Source organism: Parasteatoda tepidariorum, chromosome 11 (assembly GCF_982258835.1).
Source record: "Parasteatoda tepidariorum strain Cologne lab strain chromosome 11, Ptep-v5.0, whole genome shotgun sequence".
NCBI lineage: Eukaryota > Metazoa > Arthropoda > Arachnida > Araneae > Theridiidae > Parasteatoda > Parasteatoda tepidariorum.
The window spans coordinates 96968685-96983824 of record NC_141765.1 but is presented as its reverse complement, the minus strand read 5'-3'; the positions used below and the strand labels follow the sequence as shown (position 1 = coordinate 96983824).

The 15140-nt window shown below is 30.2% G+C and overlaps 1 long non-coding RNA gene across 1 annotated transcript; it reads left to right on the top strand.

The window, feature by feature from the left end:
- The first annotated feature begins 278 nt into the window (after positions 1 to 278).
- LOC147801944 (uncharacterized) lies at positions 279 to 7650 on the top strand. The gene is made up of 2 exons (XR_015430255.1): positions 279 to 5617; positions 5688 to 7650. It is a non-coding gene; the product is annotated as an uncharacterized LOC147801944 (long non-coding RNA).
- The last annotated feature ends 7490 nt before the right edge of the window (positions 7651 to 15140 follow it).

Genomic DNA, 15140 nt, shown 5'->3' with positions numbered 1-15140 from the left:
GAACACTATCCATAATATCGGTTAATTCTACCTCATTAGTTTAGATTTAATTTATCATTTTTTGTGCATAGGTACAGCTTTTGTGTCGTGTATTTTTCAGAATTTACAGTCTTGGTGATATGGTGCTGGTGGACATGTTTTGGGGAGCTAAAACTTCATCCGATCATTTTTTGGATAAATCCTCATACTGGTCTATGGAAAAAGGAACAAATTGAAGTTATAAAAGACAAAGTGTTCAATCGCAGTATTACTGGCCTAGTAGGTGAGACGATAAACTTTTCTCTTCCTTTGCTCTTCCAGGAACTTTTCATTTAATATATTCTTCATTTTTCAGCGTTTCAATGATCATCATATTGTAATCAAGTTGGTTTTAAAATACACCAAGAAACAGTAACCTGGAAGTATAGGCAGTCAAGGACCAGCAGCGCTCCTTAGTGTAGAGAACACTATCCATAATATCGGTTAATTCTACCTCATTAGTTTAGATTAAATTTATCATTTTTTGTGCATAGGTACAGCTTTTGTGTCGTGTATTTTTCAGAATTTACAGTCTTAGTGATATGGTGCTGGTGGACATGTTTTGGGGAGCTAAAACTTCATCCGATCATTTTTTGGATAAATCCTCATACTGGTCTATGGAAAAAGGAACAAATTGAAGTTATAAATGACAAAAAAGTGTTCAATCGCAGTATTACTGGCCTAGTAGGTGAGACGATAAACTTTTCTCTTCCTTTGCTCTTCCAGGAACTTTTCATTTAATATATTCTTCATTTTTCAGCGTTTCAATGATCATCATATTGTGATCAAGTTGGTTTTAAAATACACCAAGAAACAGTAACCTGGAAGTATAGGCAGTCAAGGGCCAGCAGCGCTCCTTAGTGTAGAGAACACTATCCATAATATCGGTTAATTCTACCTCATTAGTTTAGATTAAATTTATCATTTTTTGTGCATAGGTACAGCTTTTGTGTCGTGTATTTTTCAGAATTTACAGTCTTGGTGATATGGTGCTGGTGGACATGTTTTGGGGAGCTAAAACTTCATCCGATCATTTTTTGGATAAATCCTCAGATAAATCCACATTTTTCTCTGATCTAGAGTTCTCTTATCTATAGTTTTTTTGAGTCTCACTGATAGCATTAAAGTGTCGAAGCTGTCGTTATTTTAAATAGGGGATATCTTTAAATACAATTTGAACGAGGATTTTTAGCACTATGAATGTTATCAAGGAAGAATTTTTGGCTTATTGATTTTGTACGATATTTAATGAAGCAAATTCCTGATGTTTGCAAATGCATCGCGATGTCGTTGTGAATCACTGATGAACGTGTTATGAAACGGAAAATTTCCGTTGATGGTCTCTACAAGTGTGAAATCCGAATTGGAGCAGAACGGCCGTATATCACTCCCCTCTTCGAGCTTTACACTTGTTAGCCGCTTAGGAACTTTTCCGTTCTTCGGTGCAGTAAGCCTCGGGGTATCGAAAGAACTGGGTGGTCCTGGACTGCGACGCTAGATCGCAAGTCCGTGACCCGAAGTCTCTGAATAACCCTTGCGTTTGCAACCTGATTTCTTTCTTAAAGCACAAAAATTATTCATCTCGCTCCAGTTAAGCTGAGGTGGGCTAGATTAAGGTCCTGGACTGTAACTAAAGATTGCAAGTCCGTGCCCTGAAAAACCACCCAGCGCTTTACTAACGTTCAATCTTAGATCAAGAACGTTTATAGTGCTCGGAATTCTCGAATTTTGACGTCTCTAATATTTTCTAATTAAGAGGAGGTAAATATTGCTTCAGTATTTTTTATTCATCGCGATATGGTGCTGATGGACATGTTTTGGGGAGCTAAAACTTTATTGGATCATTTTTTATATAAATCATCCAACTGGTCTATGAAAAAAGGAACAATTTGAAATTATAAATGACAAATAAGTGTTCAATCGCAGTATTACTGGCCTAGTAGGTGAGACGATAAACTTTTCTCTTCCTTTGCTCTTCCAGGAACTTTTCATTTAATATATTCTTCATTTTTCAGCGTTTCAATGATATTGTGATCAAGTTGGTTTTTAAATACACCAAGAAACAGTAACCTGGAAGTATAGGCAGTCAAGGGCCAGCAGCGCTCCTTAGTGTAGAGAACACTATCCATAATATCGGTTAATTCTACCTCATTAGTTTAGATTTAATTTATCATTTTTTGTGCATAGGTACAGCTTTTGTGTCGTGTATTTTTCAGAATTTACAGTCTTGGTGATATGGTGCTGGTGGACATGTTTTGGGGAGCTAAAACTTCATCCGATCATTTTTTGGATAAATCCTCATACTGGTCTATGGAAAAAGGAACAAATTGAAGTTATAAATGACAAAAAAGTGTTCAATCGCAGTATTACTGGCCTAGTAGGTGAGACGATAAACTTTTCTCCTCCTTTGCTCTTCCAGGAACTTTTCATTTAATATATTCTTCATTTTTCAGCGTTTCAATGATCATCATATTGTGATCAAGTTGGTTTTAAAATACACCAAGAAACAGTAACCTGGAAGTATAGGCAGTCAAGGGCCAGCAGCGCTCCTTAGTGTAGAGAACACTATCCATAATATCGGTTAATTCTACCTCATTAGTTTAGATTAAATTTATCATTTTTTGTGCATAGGTACAGCTTTTGTGTCGTGTATTTTTCAGAATTTACAGTCTTGGTGATATGGTGCTGGTGGACATGTTTTGGGGAGCTAAAACTTCATCCGATCATTTTTTGGATAAATCCTCATACTGGTCTATGGAAAAAGGAACAAATTGAAGTTATAAATGACAAAAAAGTGTTCAATCGCAGTATTACTGGCCTAGTAGGTGAGACGATAAACTTTTCTCTTCCTTTGCTCTTCCAGGAACTTTTCATTTAATATATTCTTCATTTTTCAGCGTTTCAATGATCATCATATTGTGATCAAGTTGGTTTTAAAATACACTAAGAAACAGTAACCTGGAAGTATAGGCAGTCAAGGGCCAGCAGCGCTCCTTAGTGTAGAGAACACTATCCATAATATCGGTTAATTCTACCTCATTAGTTTAGATTAAATTTATCATTTTTTGTGCATAGGTACAGCTTTTGTGTCGTGTATTTTTCAGAATTTACAGTCTTGGTGATATGGTGCTGGTGGACATGTTTTGGGGAGCTAAAACTTCATCGGATCATTTTTTGGATAAATCCTCAGATAAATCCACATTTTTCTCTGATCTAGAGTTCTCTTATCTATAGTTTTTTTGAGTCTCACTGATAGCATTAAATTGTCGAAGCTGTCGTTATTTTAAATAGGGGATATCTTTAAATACAATTTGAACGAGGATTTTTAGCACTATGAATGTTATCAAGGAAGAATTTTTGGCTTATTGATTTTGTACGATATTTAATGAAGCAAATTCCTGATGTTTGCAAATGCATCGCGATGTCGTTGTGAATCACTGATGAACGTGTTATGAAACGGAAAATTTCCGTTGATGGTCTCTACAAGTGTGAAATCCGAATTGGAGCAGAACGGCCGTATATCACTCCCCTCTTCGAGCTTTACACTTGTTAGCCGCTTAGGAACTTTTCCGTTCTTCGGTGCAGTAAGCCTCGGGGTATCGAAAGAACTGGGTGGTCCTGGACTGCGACGCTAGATCGCAAGTCCGTGACCCGAAGTCTCTGAATAACCCTTGCGTTTGCAACCTGATTTCTTTCTTAAAGCACAAAAATTATTCATCTCGCTCCAGTTAAGCTGAGGTGGGCTAGATTAAGGTCCTGGACTGTAACTAAAGATTGCAAGTCCGTGCCCTGAAAAACCACCCAGCGCTTTACTAACGTTCAATCTTAGATCAAGAACGTTTATAGTGCTCGGAATTCTCGAATTTTGACGTCTCTAATATTTTCTTATTAAAAGGGGGTAAATATTGCTTCTGGGTAAGATTAGTTAGGTGGTAGAATGTTGCATTTTGAAAATGTGAACAGTTGTAATATTCCAAATTTGAACTAAGCCATAATCGGTTTCTTAAGATAAACTTCTATATCTTCATGGATCTACCTTTGCGAATAAGAATTTTCTTGATGCCGAAATTATTAATTTGAAAATCTAATTTATCATATTTACGATGAAAATCACTAAATTTTTTAACTTGTGTTCGCGTAGGATTTAGAAACCTGAGCTTAGTCAAAATTTTCTTAATATGATATCTTTTTGAAGTATAATTTTGCGGATTATGGCAGCAAAGTATGCCACTTGTACTTGAAGGTATTTACACAACGATTGCAAGCTGCATTGCAACAATAAAATGTATAGAATTTAGCTGGCAACTACTGCCAAATTGAGCAATCCTTCTTATTGTTCAAAAACAGTTCATCCTTCTTAATGTTCAAAAAAAGGATCCTGCACTAGATCCAGGCCCAGAGAACAGCGTGGATTGACTACACTAATTTAGATTTCAAAGCAATTTAAAGAATCTAATACCTTTTCGAGGAAGATCTATAAAGATACGAAAGTCCTTGGCCCACCAACGGCTGTAGAGTCTATCGCTTATGCTTCCCGATGAGGTGTTATTCGTCCTGGAATTACCCTAAATTCACACTTCTCACTATCAAACGGAGTTTTTTCAAGAAAGCTTATTTTTACTTAATAAATTTTTGTTAGTGAGTCAATTTTATGAGATTAAATTTTTTAGTGTTAACCCACTTTAAGTCACCAGAATTTGATTCTATGAGAAAAAGAAATAAATGAACCTAATGCTTAGGTGAAGCAGGTATAAACTAATTTGTTATTTTACAATGTATGGAAACCCTAATTGTCAAGGTAAGAAAGGTGTAAAAATGCGTAGTTAAATTTAAAACTTGTTATATTTAAGTTTTTAACAGAATATTGGAAGACTAAAATTATTAAATCGTAATTATTCAATTATTCCTGTAACGAAATTATTCAAAGTCATTTAAATTGTTTAACTTTATTTTAAATCTATTTCTGATGGATTTTTATCTTCAGTAATTTTAAGATCTTATTCAATATCTTTCAAATTAGCAGTTAATTCAAATTTTTTTAGTATTATTTTTAAATACAGATTTAGTTTCTTCTGTTCATTTCTAAATTAAAACTCAACTGGAACTCTTTCTTTTGGTTTGCATTCTTTTGACATTTCTTAAAATTTACTTTGAGAAATCTTTAGTAATTGACAAAAGCATTCAAATTTGAATGAAAATAAAAGCTCAAAATAAAAGTTAACAATGCATAAAAACGCCAAAATAACGTGTTCTCCCTGTGCAATAATATATATGTATTATGATAACATTAAAAAGTACTTAAATCTGGTATAAAATTCAAACTTTTAAAGTTAATTATTCTTTTTTTTCGAAGCTGGTTTAAAGGTTTATTCTACCTTATTGGTTTAGATTGTTTAATTTCTCCTTCTGTTTTTGCGCATGGATACTGCTCGTGTGTCTTGTATTTTTCAGAATTGACCTTCTTCTCGACATGCTGCTGATGGACACGTTTTGGGGAACTGAAAAGGATGCTAAGCTTTGAATAAAGAATCAGATGAATCTAGGAAAAGCTGCACTATCTTTAAAAAAAAGAAAACTTTATTCCTTGTTGGTCATGCAGGTGAGACGATAACCTTTATTTTTCACTCTTACCCAAAGCCTCTATTTAAACAAAAAATCTTATTATCCAGATTCATGGGTTTGTGATATCCAGATGAAAGAGCTTCTCAACGTTGTTCTGCAATCTTTATCAAATGGGGATTAGTTTTTGCCCTCCCAATGAAGTGGCTCCAGAATCTGCTGTTGTAGACATATACTCACACAGACCACAGTGCTGACATTAAATGTCTTTAGTGGTAGACGGATAGTGGCTTACCGTCGGGCTAACCGTAGGAGGTCTTTCATGGTTTTCCTCATCATGTAACGCAAATGCGGGTTAGTTGCAACAAAGTCCTCCATGAAGGCTAGTTTGATCCAGGTGTTCCCTTGTCTTCTGGTTTTGATTCCATTCTTATGGAACTGAAGATTTATATTTGCAACATATAGATTTATATTACTAAACAAGCCTGTTTTCCAATCATTGAGTTTTGGTGAATAGATTTAAGTGGTTCTTGCTCAAAGGCCTGCAATAGCATGTAGAATTTTTTCAGCTTATTTATAAAATGTTAAACTCTAAGGTCCGTATTGATTGTTTACTTAGTTGTTATACTGACTTTCATTTGTTGTTGTTGTGTAATGGAAGATAATGTTAGAAAAAATATTTTTTAAACAAAAACTATTAAACATATTGTGTAAAATATTACCTAGTTTATGTAATTCCAGAGCCTACATGAAAAGTGTCCACAGTACCTGTTTTTTTACTGTTTGAAAGCTTTTTAGGCTAAGAGCAGAGAAGCGATTGCAGAGTGAGGTTATATAAAGCGTGGCGTTTAGGAATAATTTAAAAACAAAATGTGACTTTTTTTTTTCTAGAAAATTAGTTACGGAAAACTAGTTGCGTAAACATATTCGTGATTAATGGATACGAGCAGTGATTAATTTTCTATTAATATTGGTTAGAAATTTCTTAGATACCTTAAAGTCTTGGAAAAACAAATTAAGCCTTTTGTAGGGAAATTTTTTAAATATTGAATTTGTCATTTTGAAAAGGGGTGTTCTTCACTTTGGATCCATTGGAGAAAACCCCTTTTCAAAATGATTTAATTCAATTTCTAAATTAGTCTAGAAAATTTTTAAATGTGTTATTTAATGTTAAGTAACTTTGATCAAAATCCCCTTTTATTTAAGTTATCAAGTAGATTTATAATTTCATAGAAAAACTTCCCGTATATTTCATAAATAAATTTTACTTTTTTCATGTGTAGGCTTAATTTCATGAAATAAAATGTAATTTCAGATTATTGAAATTAGTTTAATTGCAATTTCTCCCTTAATTTCAAATGTTTTCTGGAAATAAGCTGTTTTCAGGGAGTAAAATTTAAAGATCCATTCAGATTAATAAAATTAAAACCCCTGCTTCTAATTTCTTAAAACTTTTTATTTTAATACAGATTTATGCGAAAATTAACTGTTTCATGGAAATTTTTTTATCTGAATATGCGAAAATATGAGATTCCAAATTTTAAATTAAGTAACTCTTAAGACTTTGCTTGTATTCACTGCTGGTTGAGAAAAATTATATTTTTATATTAGATTCAATCCTTTAAAACAAACTTTCAGATTAACTGCGCTCAGTCACCAAAGCTTTTATTGTCCCTGTCAAAGTTTTTTCAAACTTAGTATTTTATTCACTGTAATATATTTCTATTCCATGTAATATATTCTGTTCTATGTAATATATTCTATGTAATATATTTGTATTGTTCATAAGGGTTATAGCTGTGAAAAAAGTAGAAAAATTGTATTAATGTGTGTTTTTTTCCCTTTCCATAATTTGCCTCTTCAAATTTATCCAATTTAAATGGGTAGCTCATTTTGATATGGTGTTTTGTTGCATAATTTTGATATTGTATCGGAATATTTCGCTATTGGATAACTGAAGTTGTTAAATTTTGTAAATTGCGTTAAACTTTTTACATAATGTACAGATTAAATTTCCATTTCAACTTTGTCTTGTAATATTTTAGTGATAAATAAATGTGTTTATACTTGAAATTTAGTTTTTGATTATTGTTTGGTTGACTATCTTTTTCCTAGGATTCGTTTAAGGTTTTTAGATTGAAATTTCCCGATAAGGAAGTATAATTAAACTAATGTTATTGTTTTCAGATTAAAAAAAAGTACATATCTGCGAAAAGTTATTTCTGTAGCACCTGTTTCAACGCTGAGCAAAATAAACTATATCAAATTGAGTAAGTTTTTGTTCTAGATCGAATTTCCACGAAGTGAGTGCAAATCTTTATTGTTCGAAAGAATGACTTCAATATTTAAGGGTCAGTTTCCGTAGCTTCTCTTCTGATGCATAAAACGTGATAAATAATTGTTTTTTAGCATCTTTAATTTTACGAGTTCCTGTATGAAATACAGTCGGACTTTTATTTAACGAACTTCATTTTTACGAATTTCTGTATTTTACAAATTTTTTCGAGAAACTGAAGGGAGTCAACCTTCATCTTATCAAAAGGTACCTAGTGATAGAATCAAGTTAACATGTCTTATATACCAGTGATTTGGTATTTAATATTTGAAGTGGTAGTTACGTTCCCTTCCAGAATTTTATCTGTGCTCATAATTCGATGAAATATTAACTTCATTCATGCTGTTTTATTTATTTATATTCATTTTTGCTCATTATATTTTTTCTTCGTAGCATTTCGCTCATTATTTTTTTCCTTCATTTTCTGTTTTTATAGCATTTCGCTAATTTTCTTTTTTATTTTATTTCTTTTCTTCATTTTTTTGCAGCACATTTCGCTCATTATTTCCCTATTATGCTTATTACCGGGGGACTTTATATACTTCACCGGATCCTTTTTTTAGCAGTTTATATTAAGCAAATTTACTGTTTTATTGTGGACCATCCATCATGTTAGCGATTTCATGGCAAGTCCGGGTCACCATTGAAGGAAGTTAGGTTAATACGACTATGTCAACCTTCATCTATTAAAAGGTAACTCGCGATAGAATCAAGTTAACATGTCTTATATACCAGTGATTTGGTATTTAATATTTGTAGTGGTAGCTACTCTATATTACTTCCCTTCCCGAATTTTATCTGTGATAATAATTCGATGAACTATTACCACTACTTGATTCATGCTGTTTTATTTATTTATTTATATTAATTTTTGCTCATTATATTTTTCTTCGTAGCATTTCGCTCATTAATTTTTTTTGTTTAGAGCATTTCGCTAATGTTCTTTTTTATTTTATTTTTCTTAATTTTTTTACAGCACATTTCGCTAATTTTCCTTTTTATTTTATTTATTTTCTTTTTTTCTCCATTTTTTTTACAGCACATTTCGCTAATTTTTTTCCTGTATTGTTTATTACCGGGCAACTTTATCTACTTCACCGGATCCTTTTTTGTTCTTTTTTGAGCAGTTTATATTAAGCAAATCAACTGTTTTAATATGGACCATCCATCATGTTAGAGAGTTCATATCACGTCCGGGTCACCATTTTAGGGAGTTAGGTTAATACGACTATGTCAACCTTTATCTATCAAAAGGTACCTCGCGATAGAATCAAGTTAACATGTCTTATATACTAGTGATTTGGTATTTAATATTTATAGTGGTAGTTGCGGCACAGAACCAGGAACATTTTGGAAATTTCTTCGTAAAATAACTTCCAAATAACGAAGTGAATTTTCTAATTAACGAATTTTTCATTGAGATCCACTTTCCCTATTTTCCAAAATATTTCTTAACATTTCAAACTTGTTTATTTTATGGAGAAAATGACCTTGAATTAATTTTTGAAGCCACTGCTTTATGAAATGTATTAATGTTTTCTCTAAAATTTACCTTAAAGAAAGCAGAAACTTCTCTTTACCTTTTTGTTTGCATTTCAAATAAATACTCAAAGTTAGTTCAAATTAACTGATTCTATCCGTAGCAATTAAACTTAAGAACGCGTGTGGTAAAGTATGTTTAAGACCTTAAATCACTTCTATAATAAATGCAACTATATTTTTATGCATATATTTAGCCTTTTCTTAGTTGAAAATGTATATAGAATGATAGTGTAACACTGGATAATGTTTTGCACTATTCTTGCTTTCCATGCAGATTTCTTTTATGGTTAAGATTTGTAAAATCAAGAATTGATACAAGTTTACAAGAGTACATTAATTGCTATTTTAATTATGTCTAGTGTTCATGAATTTAAAACCCGTTTTGTGTTTAAGTATTTCGAAAGGTGATTTTCTATTTAACGAATTTTCCATATAGCTAACTTATTATCTGGATTTAGTGACTTCGTTAAATTGAGGTTTGACTGTATTTCCATTTACGAAAATTCTTAAAATATTTCTATTTACAAGTTGCTGTATAAAAATTTCTATTATAAGAAAAAGAATAATCATGTTTAATAAATAATATGCACAATACAAAGTACAATAAAGTTTTTTTTTTCCATTCACATTCTTCTGGAAGAACAAATTTTAAGAATTGCTCTTTTTAAGAAAGTAGCAGCATTGAGAAAGTAAGGCTAAAAGAGCATTGAGAGAATTTATCAAAATAAAGGTCAATTAATACAGTATTTCAAATGCACATTTGTTTTTTTTAAATAAGAAACATATCTAATAATTAATGCTTTCATTTTAGTTATCCTTTGTTAGTAATTTTTGTATTTCCTTCTAAGAAATTTAACTAAAGCATTTTTTTTTTATTTACATAAAAAAATAGGAATTAAAAAATTTTTTCTTAAATGTCTATTTGTGTAAAAATACGCTTAAATGTTACTACAATAGATAGCACCAAAAAATTAAAAAACTTTTTTACATTTTTTTTAAATTTTTAATAATTAATGCTGCCATCTGTTGGATAAATAGATCTGCTAGAAATTCGAGGAAGGATTCCTATTCTCTCGAGTGATTAAAATACTTTTTCTAAACGTATAATTTAGGTGATTTAATTTCATTACACTATACAGTTATGCTAATTTTTGAATATTTCAATGATTTAATTTCAAATTGTCAAATTTTTTAATTATATTTTTCAAATCTGGCAAGTTCTAAACTTGAATTTTTGACAGTTGACATTTTTGATTCCGTTGAAATGATCAGAATTAATTAGAATTATTGTTCTGCAAAATAATCATGAAATAAGTTTTTAATTTAATTTTACGACAGTTTTTTTTTCCTTCAAAGATTAGGATTCAAAGTAAAACAGATTTCACGGAAGGCATTTAATTTACATATAGAAATATTACATTTCGTGCAAAAAATATTTTGAATTCTAGTATTTTCATGTTTATTTGTATTATAATTAGCGTTGAACGGTCGATCCAATTCTGAATTGATAGCTATCAATATTCAAATCCGCAGGCATGTTATTGTGAACCCAACACAGAAGACAAACTCTTGAACGATGCATTGGAACAAACCAGTTGCTACGTGCCATGCTATAGACTAGTGATTCTCAACCTCTTTTTTTGTTGCGGCACACTTTTAACGATTTCGAAATTTGACGGCACACAATGAAAAAAATTAGATTAAAAGTTGTTTAATTACCTATTTTACACGGGGTTAAATTGTTTGTGATAATAATTTTGAATGTGAAATAAAATAATATGTACTGCAAAAACACAATTATTAAAGGATTCATTATTTCTTTCGATCAATTTTTTATTCAATAGTTATTAACTGTTAGTTTTTTTTTACATGCACTGTTATTTCTTTGTGATTTCTTGTTAACTAGTTTTTTTTGCTAATTATTAATTGTTAGCTTAATTTTTGCTTGTTATCCTTTGTTAATGTGTTTTTTATATATTTGTTTTTTCAGTTATCCTTTGTTGATTTGTTTATTAATTGCATAGCTTACTTTAATGATTACCTTTTACACCATTTTTTAAAATCGTGTGTCATATACAATTTAAACACTTCCATCTTATTTTAAGATTGTCAGAGACAAGACAATCGCCGACAAAGATGTTCACGCGGTTAAAGCGTGGAAAAATTATAAAAAAGTATATATATAATATTATATACACTTTTCTTAAATTTAAACTTTACTCATAATAAAAAAAAGTATTATAATTTTTATTGTATCATTTCTAATATTTGGCGGCACATTTTAAGAATTTGGCGGCACACAAAAGTGCCGAGACACATTGGTTGAGAATCACTGCTATAGACGGTTTTAAAAATCGGTATACGTATTTAGTTTGAGATAGAAATTTCAAAATTATTACAAAAAAAATGAAGAAAATCAGTCGAAGACAGGAAAAAGTTCACACTATCTAACTTGTGCATATTGGTTGACTATATGCCCAAAAAAATATATGATACGTGTTATTTTTCGTGTCAAGGGCTAACATATCGTTCACTATATTCGGGAGTTGACTAAAAACCGTGAGAGCGGGGTTGGACACACAGTCAAATCCCTCCAAACATGTGGGGTTTGAACAGGTCCTGATTATCGCCTAGGCCCAATAGGCACGGGCCTAGGGCCCACACTTTCTCGGGAGCCTCAAAAATTAGTATAAAATCTTATTATATTAAAAAAAAAAAGAAATTAAAAACTTAAAAAAGCAGTTTAAATAAAAAAATGCCTTTTTTGAGATAAAATTTTCTCTATATTGTGATGAACCAAGCTCGTGTAAACATTGCACTAATCAATTTCGAAAGTACAGCCGAATTTTAATGGGTGCCATTTTTACTCCAGCGGCTTAAGCAAATGCAACAAAAATGCATATTCACAAAGTCCCTCATAAATGATTAGTGCCAACGAGAACTAAAATCTTATTCTTAACAAATATGTAAAGCTGTATATGGAAGGCTGCAGTCCTTAAAATAATTAAGATGATCAGTTACTTTTAGAAAAAATCACTGATTTCAATTGTTTGTGGTTACCAAACTATTATTTATTTTCATACAACACTGTTTTGTTGTTTCATATTTTGCTTTAATATTTAGATATTTAAACTTTATCTTAGAAAAATAATCTTCAATTGTCTACTTTCAAATTTTTTTAAAATTTTTCTCTTGAATCAATAGATTCTTTTTAGAGTTTGGACTGCTCTTCAGGAATTTAATTTCAAAATATTTTGCTAGGGGCCCCGAAAATTTTGTGGGCAATGGGCCTGAATTTGCCTTGATCGATTCCGGGGTTTGACTGTATATATAGATCAAGCATGCTTAGGAACTAAACACTGGAGGTTTCACGTTCGGTTGACCACCTAACCGGAACATCTGCTCCTGCACCCCAGAGCCCAAGGTCAAGAAAACTGAGATGGGCACAGTAGGCCTTGGCCCTCTATGGGCTGTCGTGCCACTGAGTATAGTTTTATATATATATATATAGATAGATAGATATATATATGCACATATATATATTATATATATATATGTATATATATATATATATATATATATATATATATATATATATATATATATATATATATATATATATATATATATATATATATATATATATATATATATATATATATACATATATATATATATAATATATATATATATATATATATATATATATATATATATATATGTATATATATATATATATGTATATATATATATATATGTATATATATATATATGTATATATATATATATGTATATATATATATATGTATATATATATATGTATATATATATATGTATATATATATATGTATATGTATATATATATATATATGTATATATATATATATATATATATATATATATATATATATATATATGTATATATATATGCATATTTTATCTACGTTCCTGAGACTACTAGGAAGCTGAGCTTCAATTTCCTTCCTTGGACTAAAAAGAAAAACTGCATCGAACTCCCGATAAATAATTAAAAAAAAAAAAAAAAAAAGAAATTAAAGGTAATTTGCAAATTAACCAAACTTGCACTTCAGATTAAAAAGAAGGAAAATAGCTAGATCAGTCAAAAATAAAAAACTTTAAGTGTATTCTTTGCATAACTGAACTTCAATTTTCGTATTTAATTCATTCAATGAGATCTCGGAAGGGAAAACTTGACGTCTGTAATTTAGAATAATTTCTACGACATCCGTTAGAAAAACCATACTATTAATACAACAATTCGATATAAGCCTACATTGAAATTTTGACTGGCTATAGCTGAAGAGAACAATGATGCAAGTAACTTGAAAGATTTGAACAAAAAGCGATCATGCTTTTGTTACTGCTTGCAATCAATTTGCGAAGTTACAAGAATACGAGAAAATTGAAAATAAGGAAATCCACACTGTTAATAATAAAATAGTTGTTGTTTGGACTACATAGTTCGACTTGGATTTTCATCTAAGTTTTGTTCGACACTTAAATAAATTTGTGAGCAGTAGAATTATTTCCTTTGTAAAGACAGTATAGTATGCTATAATACAATATTTGACCTAGTTTGAAAATGTTAGGTTAATATTTAGGAGAGATATGGGGCCGTTTATATACAGTATATGAGCGTCAGTTTATTACTTTAACACTTTCTTTCATTACGCACTTATAAAAGTAAAAAATAATAAGTTTAAGTAAAGGAATATTTAATTTGCACAACATTATTGCAAAATAAATAATAAAAAAATTCTTTTAAATATTGACTAAGTTTGGGGTTTGAACCCTGAAGCCTCAAGACTAGTAATTTGTTGCTTCCTATCACTTTAACCATTTGGACACACTAAGTATTCGACCTATAACAAACTTTTTATGTAATTTCCCATGGTTTGTCAATAGAACCATATAGTTCCACATTGTGACAAATTCTGGGCTGCCTTGTTTGTCTATAATTATTGGTAGTATAGTATAATATATTATCTGTCCGATTTTGAGAAATATAATTTAATATTAAAGAGAGATAAGAGGCCATTTATATATACAGTAAAGTGAGCAACAATTTCCTACTTTTAACGTTATTATCGTTAAAAGTTGTACATACATACTTACACGCGATGAAATATATGCAGACATACCTACATATTATGCCACATTGTAGGCCTCTTGATTTTTCTATACTTATTTCCTATGGTATGATAGCATAGTATATTGTAATTTGGACTGGGCGATATAAGAATTTTTATATCGTTATGCATAGTCAGTTTTGCATCGCGATATAGTATTTTTGAAATTCATTTACTTATAAGGCGCAGAAAGTCGGATTTCTACCAAAACTTCATACTCAGATTGATTTAAATCAATTTATGAATTTGATGTATATGTTTTGCTTAAGAAAGATATTAATGTTATATTCTCTTAAAATGATCGCGCAAATAACGAAAAGATTGCTTAGTTTAAAAATAAATAATAAAAAAATGAATAAAATTGAAATTTATCAATATATTTAGCTAACAATATAGAAACAAAATTCAAAAATTAAGTTCGTTAAAAATTATTTGTATGCTTAAAACAAAGTGCTAAATAAATTAAACAAAAAAAAAACACTTTTAAAAGAACACTATTTTTTATCGTTATCATTTCACATAAATAATAAAATTAA